Genomic DNA, 13,613 nt, shown 5'->3' with positions numbered 1-13,613 from the left:
CCACATGTGATTATCGGCCAGGCTGGCACAATTAACTAACTCAAACTGTATGGAGCATGAATCGAGGAAAATTGGAAGTCATCCAAAATGAAACAGAACACATAAAGATCAATATCCTCGCTGTTGGTGCACTGAAATGGACTGGTATGGACCATTCTGAATCGGAAAATCACACGGTTGACTCTCCTGGAGATGACACCATCAAGAGGACCGGCATTGTATTCATCGTAAAAAGGGACATTTCAAGACCTATTTTGAAGTACAATGCTGTCTGCCGTAGGATTATATCTACCCACTTTCAAGGAGATCCAGATTCAACATTGTGCACTGGCTGCTAGAGCTACTAATGTAGAAATTGAAAAATCCAACCGATGTCTTCAGTCTGAAATTGAACAAACATACAATCTAATGCATTGATCATTATTGGTGGCTGGAATGCAAAAGTTGGAAACAAAGAGGGATGAACCGTCGTTGGAAAAGGTACTCTTGGTGATACAAATGAAACTGGAAATTGCATGATATAATTTTGCAAGACAAATGACTCATTCAAAGCAAATATCTTTTTTCAATAATACAAAAGGTAACTATACACACAGACTTCTCCAAATGGAATGCACAGAAATCAAGCTGACTACATCCGTGGGAGTAGATTACTGAAACACAGCTAAAACCAGGCCAGGGGCTGACTGTGAAACAGACCATCAATTGCTCATTTGGAAGTTCAGGTTGAAGCTAAAGAAAATCCAAACAACTCCATGAAAGCTAAAATAAAACCCTGAGTATATCCCACCTAAATTTAGAGACCAGCTCACGAACAGATTTACTGCAATGAACATTAATGAACATTAATGACAGAGTATGGATGAGCTCCGGGATGACACCAAGAACATCATACATGAAAGAAGCACAAGGCCATGAAAAAGATAAGAAAGAAAGAAAAGAATGAAGTCGATGTCAGAAGAGACTCTGAAACTTGCTCTTACTCATAGGCAATTGGAAGAAATGATCAAGTCAAGGAGCCGAACAGAAAACTACAAAGTGCATCTCAAGAAGACTAAGATAGTACAATAAAATGTGTGGAGACCTGGAGTTAGAAAACCAAAGGGAAGAACACGCTCAGTAGCTTAAACTGAAAAAACTAAAAATAATTCAAACTTGTAATACTGGAAGGTTCAATGGGCAAAATGTTTCATGACGCAGGGAGCATCAAGAAAAATGAAAAAAAGCATACAGAGTCACTGTAACAAAAAGAATGAGTCAATATTCTACCATTTCAGGAGGTAGCACATGTGCAAGAACCAATGGTACTAAAGGAAGAAGTTCAAGCTGCACCGAAAGCATGAGGCAAACACAAGTCTCCAGGAATTGATGGAATACCAATCGAAAAGTTTCAACAAGATGATGAGACATTAGAAGCAGTTATTCGTCTATGAGAGGAAATTTGGAAGACAGCTACTTGGCCAACTGACTGGAAGAGATCCATCTTTGTACCCATTCCAAAGAAAGGTGACCCAACAGAATGTTCAAAACAATGGAATATCATTGATAAAATAGGCAAGTAAAATATTGCTGAACATTGCCCAACAAAGGTTGCAGCAATACATTATCAGGGAGCTGCCAGAGGCTCAGGCTGGATTCAGAAAAGGACATGGAACAAGGGTGTGTAAGTCTGGGTACTTTAAAGACACAAATCCACAGAAACTCATGTATACGAGAGAGTTTTATATAAAGGGTAAGTCCACATCAAGAAAACATCCCAACCCAGTGCTGCCAAAGCCCACAAGTCAAACATTAACCCATATGTCCGACCCCAATCCACAAAGTCCTCCTCCATCTCACAAAACACATGCAATGATGCCGAATTTGCAGGGGGAAAGCCGAATCAGTGAGCATGTAAGCATCTCAGCGCTGGCAGGGGTCTCCACACAGCTGCTCCAGCACCCAGGGCTGCATCGGGGTAGGTCCATGTGGCTTCTCCTCAGGGATATCTTGCAGGAAGTGAGCCTTGCAAGCTGAAGCAGGGAACTGGCTAATGCAGATGCACCCTGGCGCGGCCATCACAAAGCAAGAGACCTGAGAACTCCAAAGGCGAGGCTCACTGAGCCATTTATCTCTCCGCCCTTCAACTAACCCAACAGGTGTTTATTGGGCAGGTTGGCACAATATACTTTAACTCAAAGGGATATCATTGCTGATATCAGATGGATCTTGACTCAAAGCAGAGAATATCAGAAAGATGTTTGCTTGGTTTCATTGCCTATGCCAAAGCATTTCCCTGCGTGGATCATAACAAACTATGGGTAACCTTGGGTAACCTTAAGCAAAAGGGGAATTCCAGAACACTTGATTGTGTTCCTGCAGAACATATAAATGGATGAAGAGGCAGTTGTTCAAACAGAGCAAGAGAATACCGAGGGGGTTAAAATCAGAAAAGGCGTACATCAGGGATATTCCTCTCACCATATGTACTCGGTCCGCATGCTGAGCAAACAGTCAGAGAAGCTGGGTTATTTGAAGAAGAATGTGGTTTCAGAATGTGAGGAAGGCTTATTGACAACCTGCGATGTGCAGATGACACAAACTTGTCTGCTGACACTGCGGGGGGCCTGGGGCACTTGTTGATGGACATCCAGGACTTTGATATGGATTACAAAGTAAAGAGAACCAAGATCTTCACAACGGGACCAATGGGTAATATGATGAACGGAGAAAAGGGTGTGGTTGTCAAGGATTCTGTCTTGCTGTGATCCACAATCAGTGCTCAGGGGAGCCACGGTCAAAGGATGAAACGATGCTTTGCGTTGGGAAATTCTGCTGCACAAGATCTCTTTAGGGTCTTGGAAAGCAAAGATGTTACTTTGAGGACTAATCCAAGCCATGATATTTTCAATTGGCTTGTATGCTTATGAAAGTCGGACATTGAGGAAGGAAGACAGAAGAAGAACCGATGTGTTGGAATTGTGATCCTGGTGAAGAACATCGGAAGTACCGGGCACTGCTAAAAAAACAAACAGACCTGTCATGGAATAATACGGCCAGAGTGCTCCTTAGAGGCAAGGACGGTGAGACCTCGTCTTACATACTTTGGCATATCGTCAGAAGAAACTGGTCCCTGGAGAAGGACATCATGCGTGGTAAAGTAGAAGGGCAACAAAAAAGAGGAAGGCCCTGAAGGAGATGGGTTGACACAGTGGGCTCAGGCATAAGACCAGTTGTGAGGCTGGTGCAGGACCAGACAGTGTTTTGTTCTGTTGTGCACAAGGTCACTATGGGTCGGAACCTTACCTATGGCACCTAACAAGAACAACTACAATGCTTTCCAGGAGCACTGATTGTGAGTCCAAGCAAGCTGAACTCAGTTAAGCATCAATCTGTTTTCTCCATTTGTCTTTATTTTATTTGTTACTCCACTTGTGAGGGCACTGGGTATCTTTGGCTCTAGTGGCAACACGTTCAGCTATGGTCCCCAGTGTCTGCAATGTTAAACAGCAACCACTCCTTGGGAAAAAGGCAGGGTGTCCTGCTCCAGAAAACAGTTACAGTCTCAGAAACGCACAGGAGCCTGTCCTATAGGGTCACTATGAGTTAGCATCGACTCAGTAGCAGGGAGTTTTGTTTTGAATTTAAATCCATCCTGAAGGCGACGGTCCTTGATCTTCACCAGCAAGAGCTTCAAGTCCTCCTATCATTCATCAAGCAAGGGTGTGTCATCTGCATATGGAAGGTTGTTAATAAGCCTTCCTCCAGTCCTGTCAGTTTGTCATACTGTGTGTTTCTGTGTTACTGGAAGTTATGTGATTGGCATTTCAAATACCAGCCAGGTCAGCCAAAGTCAACAGGTTTCAGCAGATCTTCAAGAGTAAAAGTAATCAGACCTCAGAATAAGACAACACAGAAGGAATAGGCTGTCTATAGCTAAGGAGTTAGCCATGGAAAAACCTTATGAAGAGCAGAAAAACATGATCAGATACGGAAAATCTCATGAATAGCACCCAGAACATTCTTAGAGGTGGTGCTGTAAGATGAGCCCCTCGGGTCAGAAGGCTCAAAATATGGCTGAGGAAGAGCCTCTCGCTCAAAGTAAAGTCAACCATCATGGAGTGAAGGCTTTAAGCCCTTCGTTTGCTGATGAAGCAGGACTCCAGGTAAGAAGAAACAGCTGGAAGCATCTCTTAGTGATTGGAACTTGGACTGCATAAAGCATGAATCTAGGATGTTTTGGAAGTCACCAAAGGTGAAATAGAACACACAAATGCTTAGACACCCTAAGCAATAATGAGCTGACCATTTTGAACGAGACACTATGGTTTGCTAGTCAGCAATGACAAAGTCAAGAGGAATTGTGTCAAAAAGAGCCTTTCAAGCCCTATCTTGACGTATAATACTGTCTGTGGGGGGATTATAACTATCTGCCCACAAGAAAATCCATTCACAACAACTATGATTCAAATTGATGTTCCCGCCACTAAAGTTAAACTCAAAATCAAACTCACTGCCATGGAGTTGATTCTGAGTATAGCGACCCTCTAGGACAGGGCAGAACTGCCCCTGTGGGGTTGTGAGACTATGTCTTTGTATGAGAGCAAGCACAACAGTAGTGAGGAAGAAATTGAAGAACGTACCCAACATCCTCAGTCGGAAATTGATCACATGTGCAATGAAGATGCATTGATAATTATTGGTGACTGGAATACGAAAGTGAGAAACAAAGAGGAAGGGACCGTAGTTGGAAAACCTGGCCTTGGTGATAAAAACAAAGTTGGAAATTACATGATAGAATTTTGCAACACCAACAATTTGTTCACAGCAAATATCTTTTTTCTTTTTGCAACTATCTTTTTTCCAGCAACACAAACAACAATTATACACGTGGACTCCTCCAGATGGAAAAGACAGAAAGCAAATAAACTACATCTGTGAGGAGAGATGACAGAGAAGTTCAAAATCAACAGCTAAAATGAGCCCAGCAGCTGACTGTGGAACAGACCACCAATTGCTCATACATAAGTTCAGGTTGAAGTTGAAGAAAATTAAAAGTCCACAAGAGTCAAAATAGAACCCTAAGGGAATTCCACACGAATATACAGGACATCTCAGGAACAGAGTTAATGCACAAAACACTAGTGACAGAAGATCCAATAGGCTGTAGTACAACATCACAAACATCATAAATGAAGAAAGCAATAGGTTATTATAAAGAAAGAAAAGTGACGTCGGAAGAGACTCTGAAACTTGTACTTAATCACAAAGGAGCTCAAGAAAATGGCAGAAATGATGAACTCGAAGGGCTGTAAAGGAAATTTCAAAGGGCAACCTGAGAAGGCAAAGTAAAATATTCTAATGAAATGGTGACGACTTAGACTCAGAAAACCAAAGAGGGAGAACACGCTCAGCATATCTTAAACTGAAAGAACTCAAGAAAAAAAATTCAAACCTCAAGTTACAATATTGGAAGATTCTATGAGGAAAATATTGCCCGAAGTAGGAAGCATTAAAAGAAGATGGGAAGATGGCGCCATCACTGCACCATAAGGAATTAGCGGACATTCAACCATTTCCAGAGGTAGCACACGAGCATAATGAAACTGAGGGAGCAGGTCTAAGCTGCCCCGAAAACCAAAACTAAATCCACGGCCATTGTGGTAGTTACATCACCTGTTGTCAATTTGAGACTTACGAATGAACGGGTGGAGGCTAGCCTGTCAATCAGGTCTCAGCTTGATGACCTCCTTTGGAGGCGGGACACAGGCTCATTCTCTTGGAAACTCTCTACTGACAAGGCTCAGTCCCTGCGAGACATTCTTGTTGACAAGCCATATGGAGACAGGCTGATGGCAGCCAGAGCCTCAGAGCTGGAGAAGTCACGTGGAGACCCCTGCCAGCGCTGAGATGCTTACACCACCACTGGGTCCACAAGACTTTTCACCCACTGGCCTGTCAGTCCTGCATTCAGCATCATTGCATGTGTTTCGTGAGTCTAAAGAGGACTTTATAGATTGGTATCAGACATATGGGCTAATCAGACTTATGGCCTTGCTGTGGACTGGGCTGGGATGTTTTCTCAAAATTCAATTGCTCTTGTATATAAAGCTCTTTCCTATACATGTGTGAGTGTCTCTATGAATTTGTTTCTCTAGTCTACCCAGACTAACACAGCTATCGAGTCAGTGCTGATTCATAGCAACCCCCTGTGGGGTTCTGAGACTGTAACTGTTTATGAAAGTAGAACTAAAGGCATTAGCCAATTATATATATATATATATATATATCCAAGCCCACCACTGGAAATGTTTCAACAAGTGCACTAAGCACTGGAAACACTCACTAATCTGTGACAAGGAGTTTGGAAGACTGCTACTTGACCTATTGAGTCGAAGAGATCCGTGTGTGGACCCATTCCAAAGAAAGGTGGCTGAGCAGAATGCTCCAATTATACAACAATATCGTTGGGAAATTGGATTATTGCAGATACAGTTAGATTAATGTAAGGCCTTATCATTTGATCTCCCTTTTGAGTCATTTTAAATTTGTTCTAGATTTTAATATCTTCTGCTCTCTTTTTGATGGAGGTTATTCTGTTTTACTCTGTTATTGTTGTTAGTTTTTTAAATGTCCTTTGGTATGTGAAATCCAGCATAAGTAAATCTATAGAAACTAACTGAATTGATGGTTTCTTGGAGGCGTGGTAGGGGATGTTGAGGGGAAATCAGGAGCTAATAGCAATGAGTACAAGAAAGAATTAATTTAATTGTGGTGATGATTGTACAACTCTTCTTAATATGGTTGGACTATTGAATTCTATTATATGTGAATTCTAGGGAAATAAAATGCTTAAAATAAATAAAATAATATCATTGATATCACACTCAATTAAAGTTTTGCTGAGATCATTCAACGATGCTTGCAGCAGTAGGTTGGCAGGGAGCTTCTAGAGGCTCAGACCAAATACAGAAGAGGATGTGAACAAGGGATATCATCGCTGACATCAGATGGATCTTGGCTGAAAACACAGAGTACCAGAAATGTGTTTACTTGTGTTTAATTGATTATGCAAAAGCAACTCTTCTGTGCGGATTATAACAAACTATGGAAAAACTTGAGAAGCATGGGAATTCCAGGACATTTCATGGTGTTCATGAAGAACTTGTGTATGGATCAAGGGGCAGTTATGTGCAAACAGAACAAGGGAATGCTGCATGGTCTAAAATCAAGAAAGATATGTGTCAGATTGTATCCTCTCACCGTACTTATTCACGCTGCATGCTGATCAAATTATCACAGAAGCTGGACTAAACGAAGAAGAATGTGACGTGAGGAGTGGAGGAAGGCTTATCAACCTGTGATATGCAGATAATACAGCCTTGTCTTGCTGAAAGTGAGGAGGACTTGAAGCACTTGCTGATGAAGATCGAGGATTGCAACCTTCAATATGGATTATAGCTTAATGTAAATAAAACAAAAATCCTCACAAGTGGGCCAACAGGTAACATCATGATAAACAGAGAAAAGATGGAAGTTGTCAAGCTTTCATCTTGCTTGTATCTACAGTTATTGCTCATGGAAGCGGCAGTCAAGAGTCAGTTCTGCACTCATTTCACTGGTGATGCTGCTGCTCAAGGGCTCTTGAAAAGCAAGTACATTGAGGACTAAAGTGCACCTGGCCCAAGCATGATATTTTCAATTGCCTCACACGCATGTGCAAGTTGAACATTGAAGAAGAGTTGAGGATTTGAACTATGTTGCTGGCAACGAATATTGAAAGTACCATGTACTTCCAAAAACCAACCAAACAACGAGGTGTCAAAGGGATCAGGTATAAGGCATCATCAGAACAAAAAATCTTACCATAGTGAAAGATGGGGGGAGTGCGGAGTGGAGATCCAAAGCCCATTAGTAGGCCACTGGAGATCCCCTTGCAGAAGGGTCTCGGGGAGGAGATGAGCCAGTCAGGGTGCAATGTAACAACGATGAGAAATACAACCTTCCTCTAGTTCCTAAATGTTTCCTCCCCGCTCCCACTACCATGACTCGAATTCGATCTTGCAAGTCTGGCTAGACCAGAGGATGTACACTGGTACAGATAGGAACTGAAAATATAGGGAATCCAGGGCGGATGAGTCCTATAGGACCAGTGGTGTGAGTGGCAAAACAGGGTGGGTAAAGTGAGAATGGGTAGGAAAGAGGGAACCGATTACATGGAACTGTGTGTGACCTCCTCCCTGGGGGACAGACAACCGAAAAGTGGATGAAGGGAGATGTCGGACAGGGCAAGATATGACAAAATACCCATTTATAAACTATCAAGGGCTCATGCGGGAGGGGGGAGCGGGGAGGGAGGGGAAAAATGAGGACCTAATGTTGGGGGTTTAAATGGAGAGAAAATGTCTTGAGAAACGATGTACAAATGCGCTTTACACAATTGATGTGTGTATGGATTGCGATAACAGTTGTATGAGCCCCTAATAAAATGTTTAAAAAAAAAAGTCAAAGGGCAGGTTAAAAATAGAAGGAAATATTATATGAAATGTGCGAAGTCCTAGTTACAAAACCTAGAAGGAAGAACATGCTCAACATAAGTTACATGGAAATAGCTAACGGAAATAAAAGCAAAACTAAAATGCTCTTTAGAGACAAGTATCGCAATACTTTGTCTTGCCTACTTCAGACAGCATAAGGCTTTACCAATCCTTGGAGGACATCGTGCTTGGTAAGGTAGAGAGGAAATGACAAAGAGGAAGTCCCTGGAGAAGATGGATTGACATAGTGGCTGTAAGAATGGACTTAAACACTGGGCAGGATGGGCAGCAGAACTGACTCAAACGTGTTTCCACAAAGATTACAATAAACATTTTCAAGGCTGTAACCTCTAAAAAAAAAATTGGAAAAAAAACAAACAAGCAAATCTGTCTTGGAAAAAGTACAACCAGAATACTCCCTAGAAGCAAGAATGGCAGTACTTTGTCTCACCATGTTGTCAAGAGAGACCAGTCCTTGGGAAAGGACATCATACTTAGTGAAGTAGAGGCAGCCCCCACAAGGAAGACCTTCAAGGAGATAGATCGGCACAGTGGCTGAAACAATGGACTGACACACAAGAGCAATTGTGAGGATGATGCCGCATAGGGCAGTTTCAGTATGTTGAAACGCAGAGGGAAACACAACCCACAATACAGAAAGAGAGTTACTATGAGTCAGAACCTTCTTGGAAGCATCTAACAAAACAACCAGTCCTCATGCTGTGTTATTCTTCATATAGTCCAGCATCACAGAGTATCTGTCGAACACATGAGGGGGTTCCCCTCCCCATTGAAATTTTTTTTCAAAGCTATGTGTTTAATTTTTTTACAAAACAACTGTATCACCTTCAAAGTACTATCCATTTTACTTAATACATTTGTCAACTCTGCGATTCCATTCTTGGAAACCTTTTTTCAAACTCATCTGTTTGAGCAGCTGACAGCACCTCCCTTGTTTTTTGTTCACCTATTCTACATCTTCAAATCACTGTAACCTCTTCATGCATGGAAACAAAAAGAAGTTGCACGAGTGAGGTCAGGTGAGTCAGGTGCCTGGGGAAAGAGGCATGCTGGGGTTTTTTGCCAAAAACTAGCGCACTGAGCTAGCCGGATGAGCAGATGCATTGTCGTGGTGGCAAAACTAGTGCCCGATCTGCCACAAATCAGGCCTTTTGTTTTTGGTCTCACACTGTTATGCAATCTTTTCAGAATCTCTAAATAGAAAGCTTGATTAAGCGTATGACCTGGTGCACTACGAGTTGACATTTTTGCCCATTTGGAAGTTGACAGACATCCAGAATCAGGTTTGTCATCAATCTACATTTCACCTTTTTTGAAACAGGAAATCACTTGTACACTTGAGTTTTTCCCATAGCCCTGTCCTTGTAAGCTGTGCTTCACATCAGTTTCTGTGGCATTTTTTCCAAGCAGAAAACAAATTTTCATAGCTGCACCCTGTTCTCTTAAATCAGCCATCACAAAAAAACCAGGTTCAAGCAAAACTGCTTTTATGAAAAAAATCGCTGTGACCACACAGGACCTTCGGCAGGAAAACTACATACTATGAAAGCTCTGCTCCACCCAGTACAATTGGGGGGTTATCCCCTCATACAGATTGGATAAATATAGTGAAAGGATACATCCTGGATATATATATATTTTATTATTTTAAACTAAGCCAAAAAAAATGGCCCTTATTCTGTTGAAAGGACAGTGGTTCATGTACAGGTTCTACAGGACACAATGTAGTGTTCTGGAATTCCCATTCTTTTCCAGGCTCGCCATATTGGTTATGATCCACACAGTTGAATGGCTTTGCACAGTCAACAAAACACAAGTAAACACCTTTCTGATAGTCTCTGCTTTCAGCCAAGTCCACCTGGCATCCACAAGACAATCTCTAGCATCAAGTCCTCTTCTGAATGAGCTTGAGTTTCAGGCAAATCTTGTCAGCGTGCTGCTGCAAAAGATCTTACTTGCATGTAATATTAATGATATTGCTTGATAATTTCCTCTTTCTGTTAGGCCAACTTTCTTGGGATTGGGCACAATGATGCATCTCTTCCAGTCAGTTGGCCAGGTAGCTGTCTTCCACATTTCTTGGCACAGACTAGAGAGAGTTCTTCCATTGCTTCATCTGCTTGTTGAAACATGGCAATTTGTAATCTGTCAATTCACGGAGCCTTGAATTTTGCTAATGTCTTCAGAACAGCTTGGACTTCTTCCTTCGGGACCATTGGTTCCTGATCATATGCTACCTCTTAAAATGATTACATATTGACTTTTGGTACAGTGACTGTGTGTGCCCTCCATCTTTTGATGCTTCCTGTATTACTCAATTGGGAGAAAGCTGAAAATTTCTACACCCATAAAGAGCTTCAATCTTGGAAACTCGCCTGGGTAGTTCCACTGTATCTATATCATTCAATAGTTTGCCCGTTGGATCCTTCAAGATTTCAGGCTTCAATGTTGAACCTTGAATTTTTTATTCATCTTGAGAGATGCTGAGCACACGCTCCCTTTTTGGCTTTCTAGCTCGTCTTCGCACATTTTATTACAATATGTTGTCTTCTCAGGGTGCCCTTCACATTTTGCTGTTGCTGTTATTGTTGTTGTTTAGCCTACTTACCTCAGCATTTCTTCCTTTTGCTTTAAGTGCTCTATGATCAAGAGCAGTTTTCAAAGACTCTTCTGACAACCATTTTGATCTTTCTTCCTGTGATTTTCAATGATCTTTTGCTTTCTACGCGTGTGATGCTCTTGATGCCATTCGCTTCACTATGTCAAATCTATTCTTGAGATGTTCTCTAAATTAATGTGGGACATAGTCAAGTTTGTATATTAACTCTCATTGACTTGTTTTCATCTTCTTTAACTTACACATGAGCAATTGATGTCTATTTTGTAGTCATTTTGGCTGCTGATATTGAACTTTTCCATCGTCTCTCCCATGGATGTAATCAACTTTAACCATACATGTTCTTTCTAGTGAGGTCCATGTGCACAGTGGCCATTGGTGTTGGTGGAAAAAAGTCCTTGCCATAGAGAGGTGTTGGTCATGCAGACTGAAGTTGGTAGAAACCTTCAGTTTCTTCATCACGAGCGTTAGTGGTTGCTGTAAGTTCAATAATAGTTGTATTAACTGGACATTCTTGCAGGTGTATAGATATTAACCTATCACAGACAACAATGTGTTTCAAGATAGCTCTGGAAATGTTCTTTTTGATGATGAGTGCTTTGGCAATCCTCTGGAATTTGTCATCCTTGGCATATTAAGCCACATTTTGTCTGATTCAAAATGCCCAATACCCGTTCAATTCAGCTCACGATTATCTGGGATATTGATCTTTATGTGTTCCATTTCATTTTTGACAGCTTCCAATATTCCTAAATTCGTATTTTGTGCATTCTACGTTCCAATTATTAATGGATGTTTATAGCTGTTTCTTCTCATTTTGAGTTGTGCCTCATCTGCAAATGAAGGTCCCCAAATCTTTACTCCACCCAAGTCATTATGGTCAACTGTACTTGAGGAGGTTGTTCTTCTCCGGGGGTATGTGGAGCACCTTCCAACCTTAGGGGGTCATCTTCAGGCATGATATCAGGCTGTTCATCAGGTTGTCAGTGGTTAGTCTCTCAGAAGTGGACACTATTCTTTCCTTGTAGTCTGTTCTTACTCTGGAAGTTCAATGGAAATATTTTAACCTTGGTGATCCTGATGGCATCTGGTGAACACAACATTACACAAGCCTCTACTATAAGACAAACTGACAGACAAGTGGTAGAGTGTTTCTTTTAGGTTGCATTCACCAAGCAGTTGTTGAATTGACCCAATTCATGCTGATTTATGTTTATCAGAGTAGAAATGTGTACCACGGGGTTTTGAAGGACTGACTTTAAAATATATTTTCAAGACTTTGTTCTAAAGTACCCCCAGGACTCAACCCTTTTGCTTATGAGCTGAGAGCATTTATTGTTGTCACCACCCAGTTGTTCTTAAGTGCCATCGCTTGTAACTCACAAGATGACAACCAGGTAGGCAGCTCACACTGGGAGTTCTGTGGAGACCGGTGAGTGGGGAGATTTGGGGGTCAAGTAGGGTTTCCAAGGTTGTTGGTTAATTCCCATGACAGCCCAAAGTGTTTCCCTGAACCAGGAGCTGACTTCAACCTCATCTTCTGCACCTGCTTGGGAGTCCCAGGGACCTGGGTCTACTGCAGGAACTGATCCAGCTTGTGCTGCCTGCGCCTGCTGTGGATGCCACTGCAGCTATCACCCCTGGGAGCCGCATCCTGGTTGCTGGGTCCCAAGCTCACCAGCTGCTCAGCAAAGGCTCGTGCAGCCATGGCTTGATACTCCAAATGGCACAGGGCCTTCCTACTGCCCATTGGTAGATCCCTCCTCCAAGAGTAGCATTCCCCTTCCTACTTTTTATCTGCTCTGCCCAGTGCTCCCACGCCCTCTGCTCTGAGCAGCAGAGCTGCACGCTAAACTGATAGACATAGCTGGGGCCTTTTCCCCACCTGACTGCCTGCCCACATTGCCTCTAGCTGGGAACAGACCACCCCCACCCCACCGTGGCTACCACCCCAGTTGTCCCCCCACACCACCATGCCCTGGCCACCAAGCTTGTCAGCCACCTAGAAGAGGCTCTTTCAGCCAAGGTTTGATAGCCCAAGCAGCCCAGCGCTTCCCTGCACTCTGTGCTCAGAGCGGCAGAGCTACACACTACGCTGGCAGAAGGGGCTGGGGCGTTTTCTCTGCCCGCCTGCTGTACCTCCTGCCAAGAACAGACCACCCCCATTCCCCAAGCTACACACTTCCACACCCAGGCCAGAACTTTCCTTCAGACCATGGCCTGCACAGCTGCAAACTGGCCCCTAAAGAAGCCTGAGAGTTACTAGAGCTTGATGCAGACTGACTCAGAGCCTGGCGACTGGAGGGCCATCTGACCTGCCCTCCAAACAACAGACTGCTGATAGGTTAGGGTGAGAGGGAAACCCGAGTGGGACAACGGCAAAGCACAAGCCCCCAGATCAGTCTGAAACAGGCAGCCTGCAGAAGCATTCCTACCAACCTCCCTAAGAGAGAGCACAG

Source organism: Echinops telfairi, unplaced genomic scaffold, assembly GCF_000313985.2.
Source record: "Echinops telfairi isolate 266 unplaced genomic scaffold, ASM31398v2 ScPeMD7_18;HRSCAF=68, whole genome shotgun sequence".
Lineage (NCBI taxonomy): Eukaryota > Metazoa > Chordata > Mammalia > Afrosoricida > Tenrecidae > Echinops > Echinops telfairi.
The sequence above is the reverse complement of the archived record's forward strand: the minus strand, read 5'-3'. Positions refer to the sequence as shown.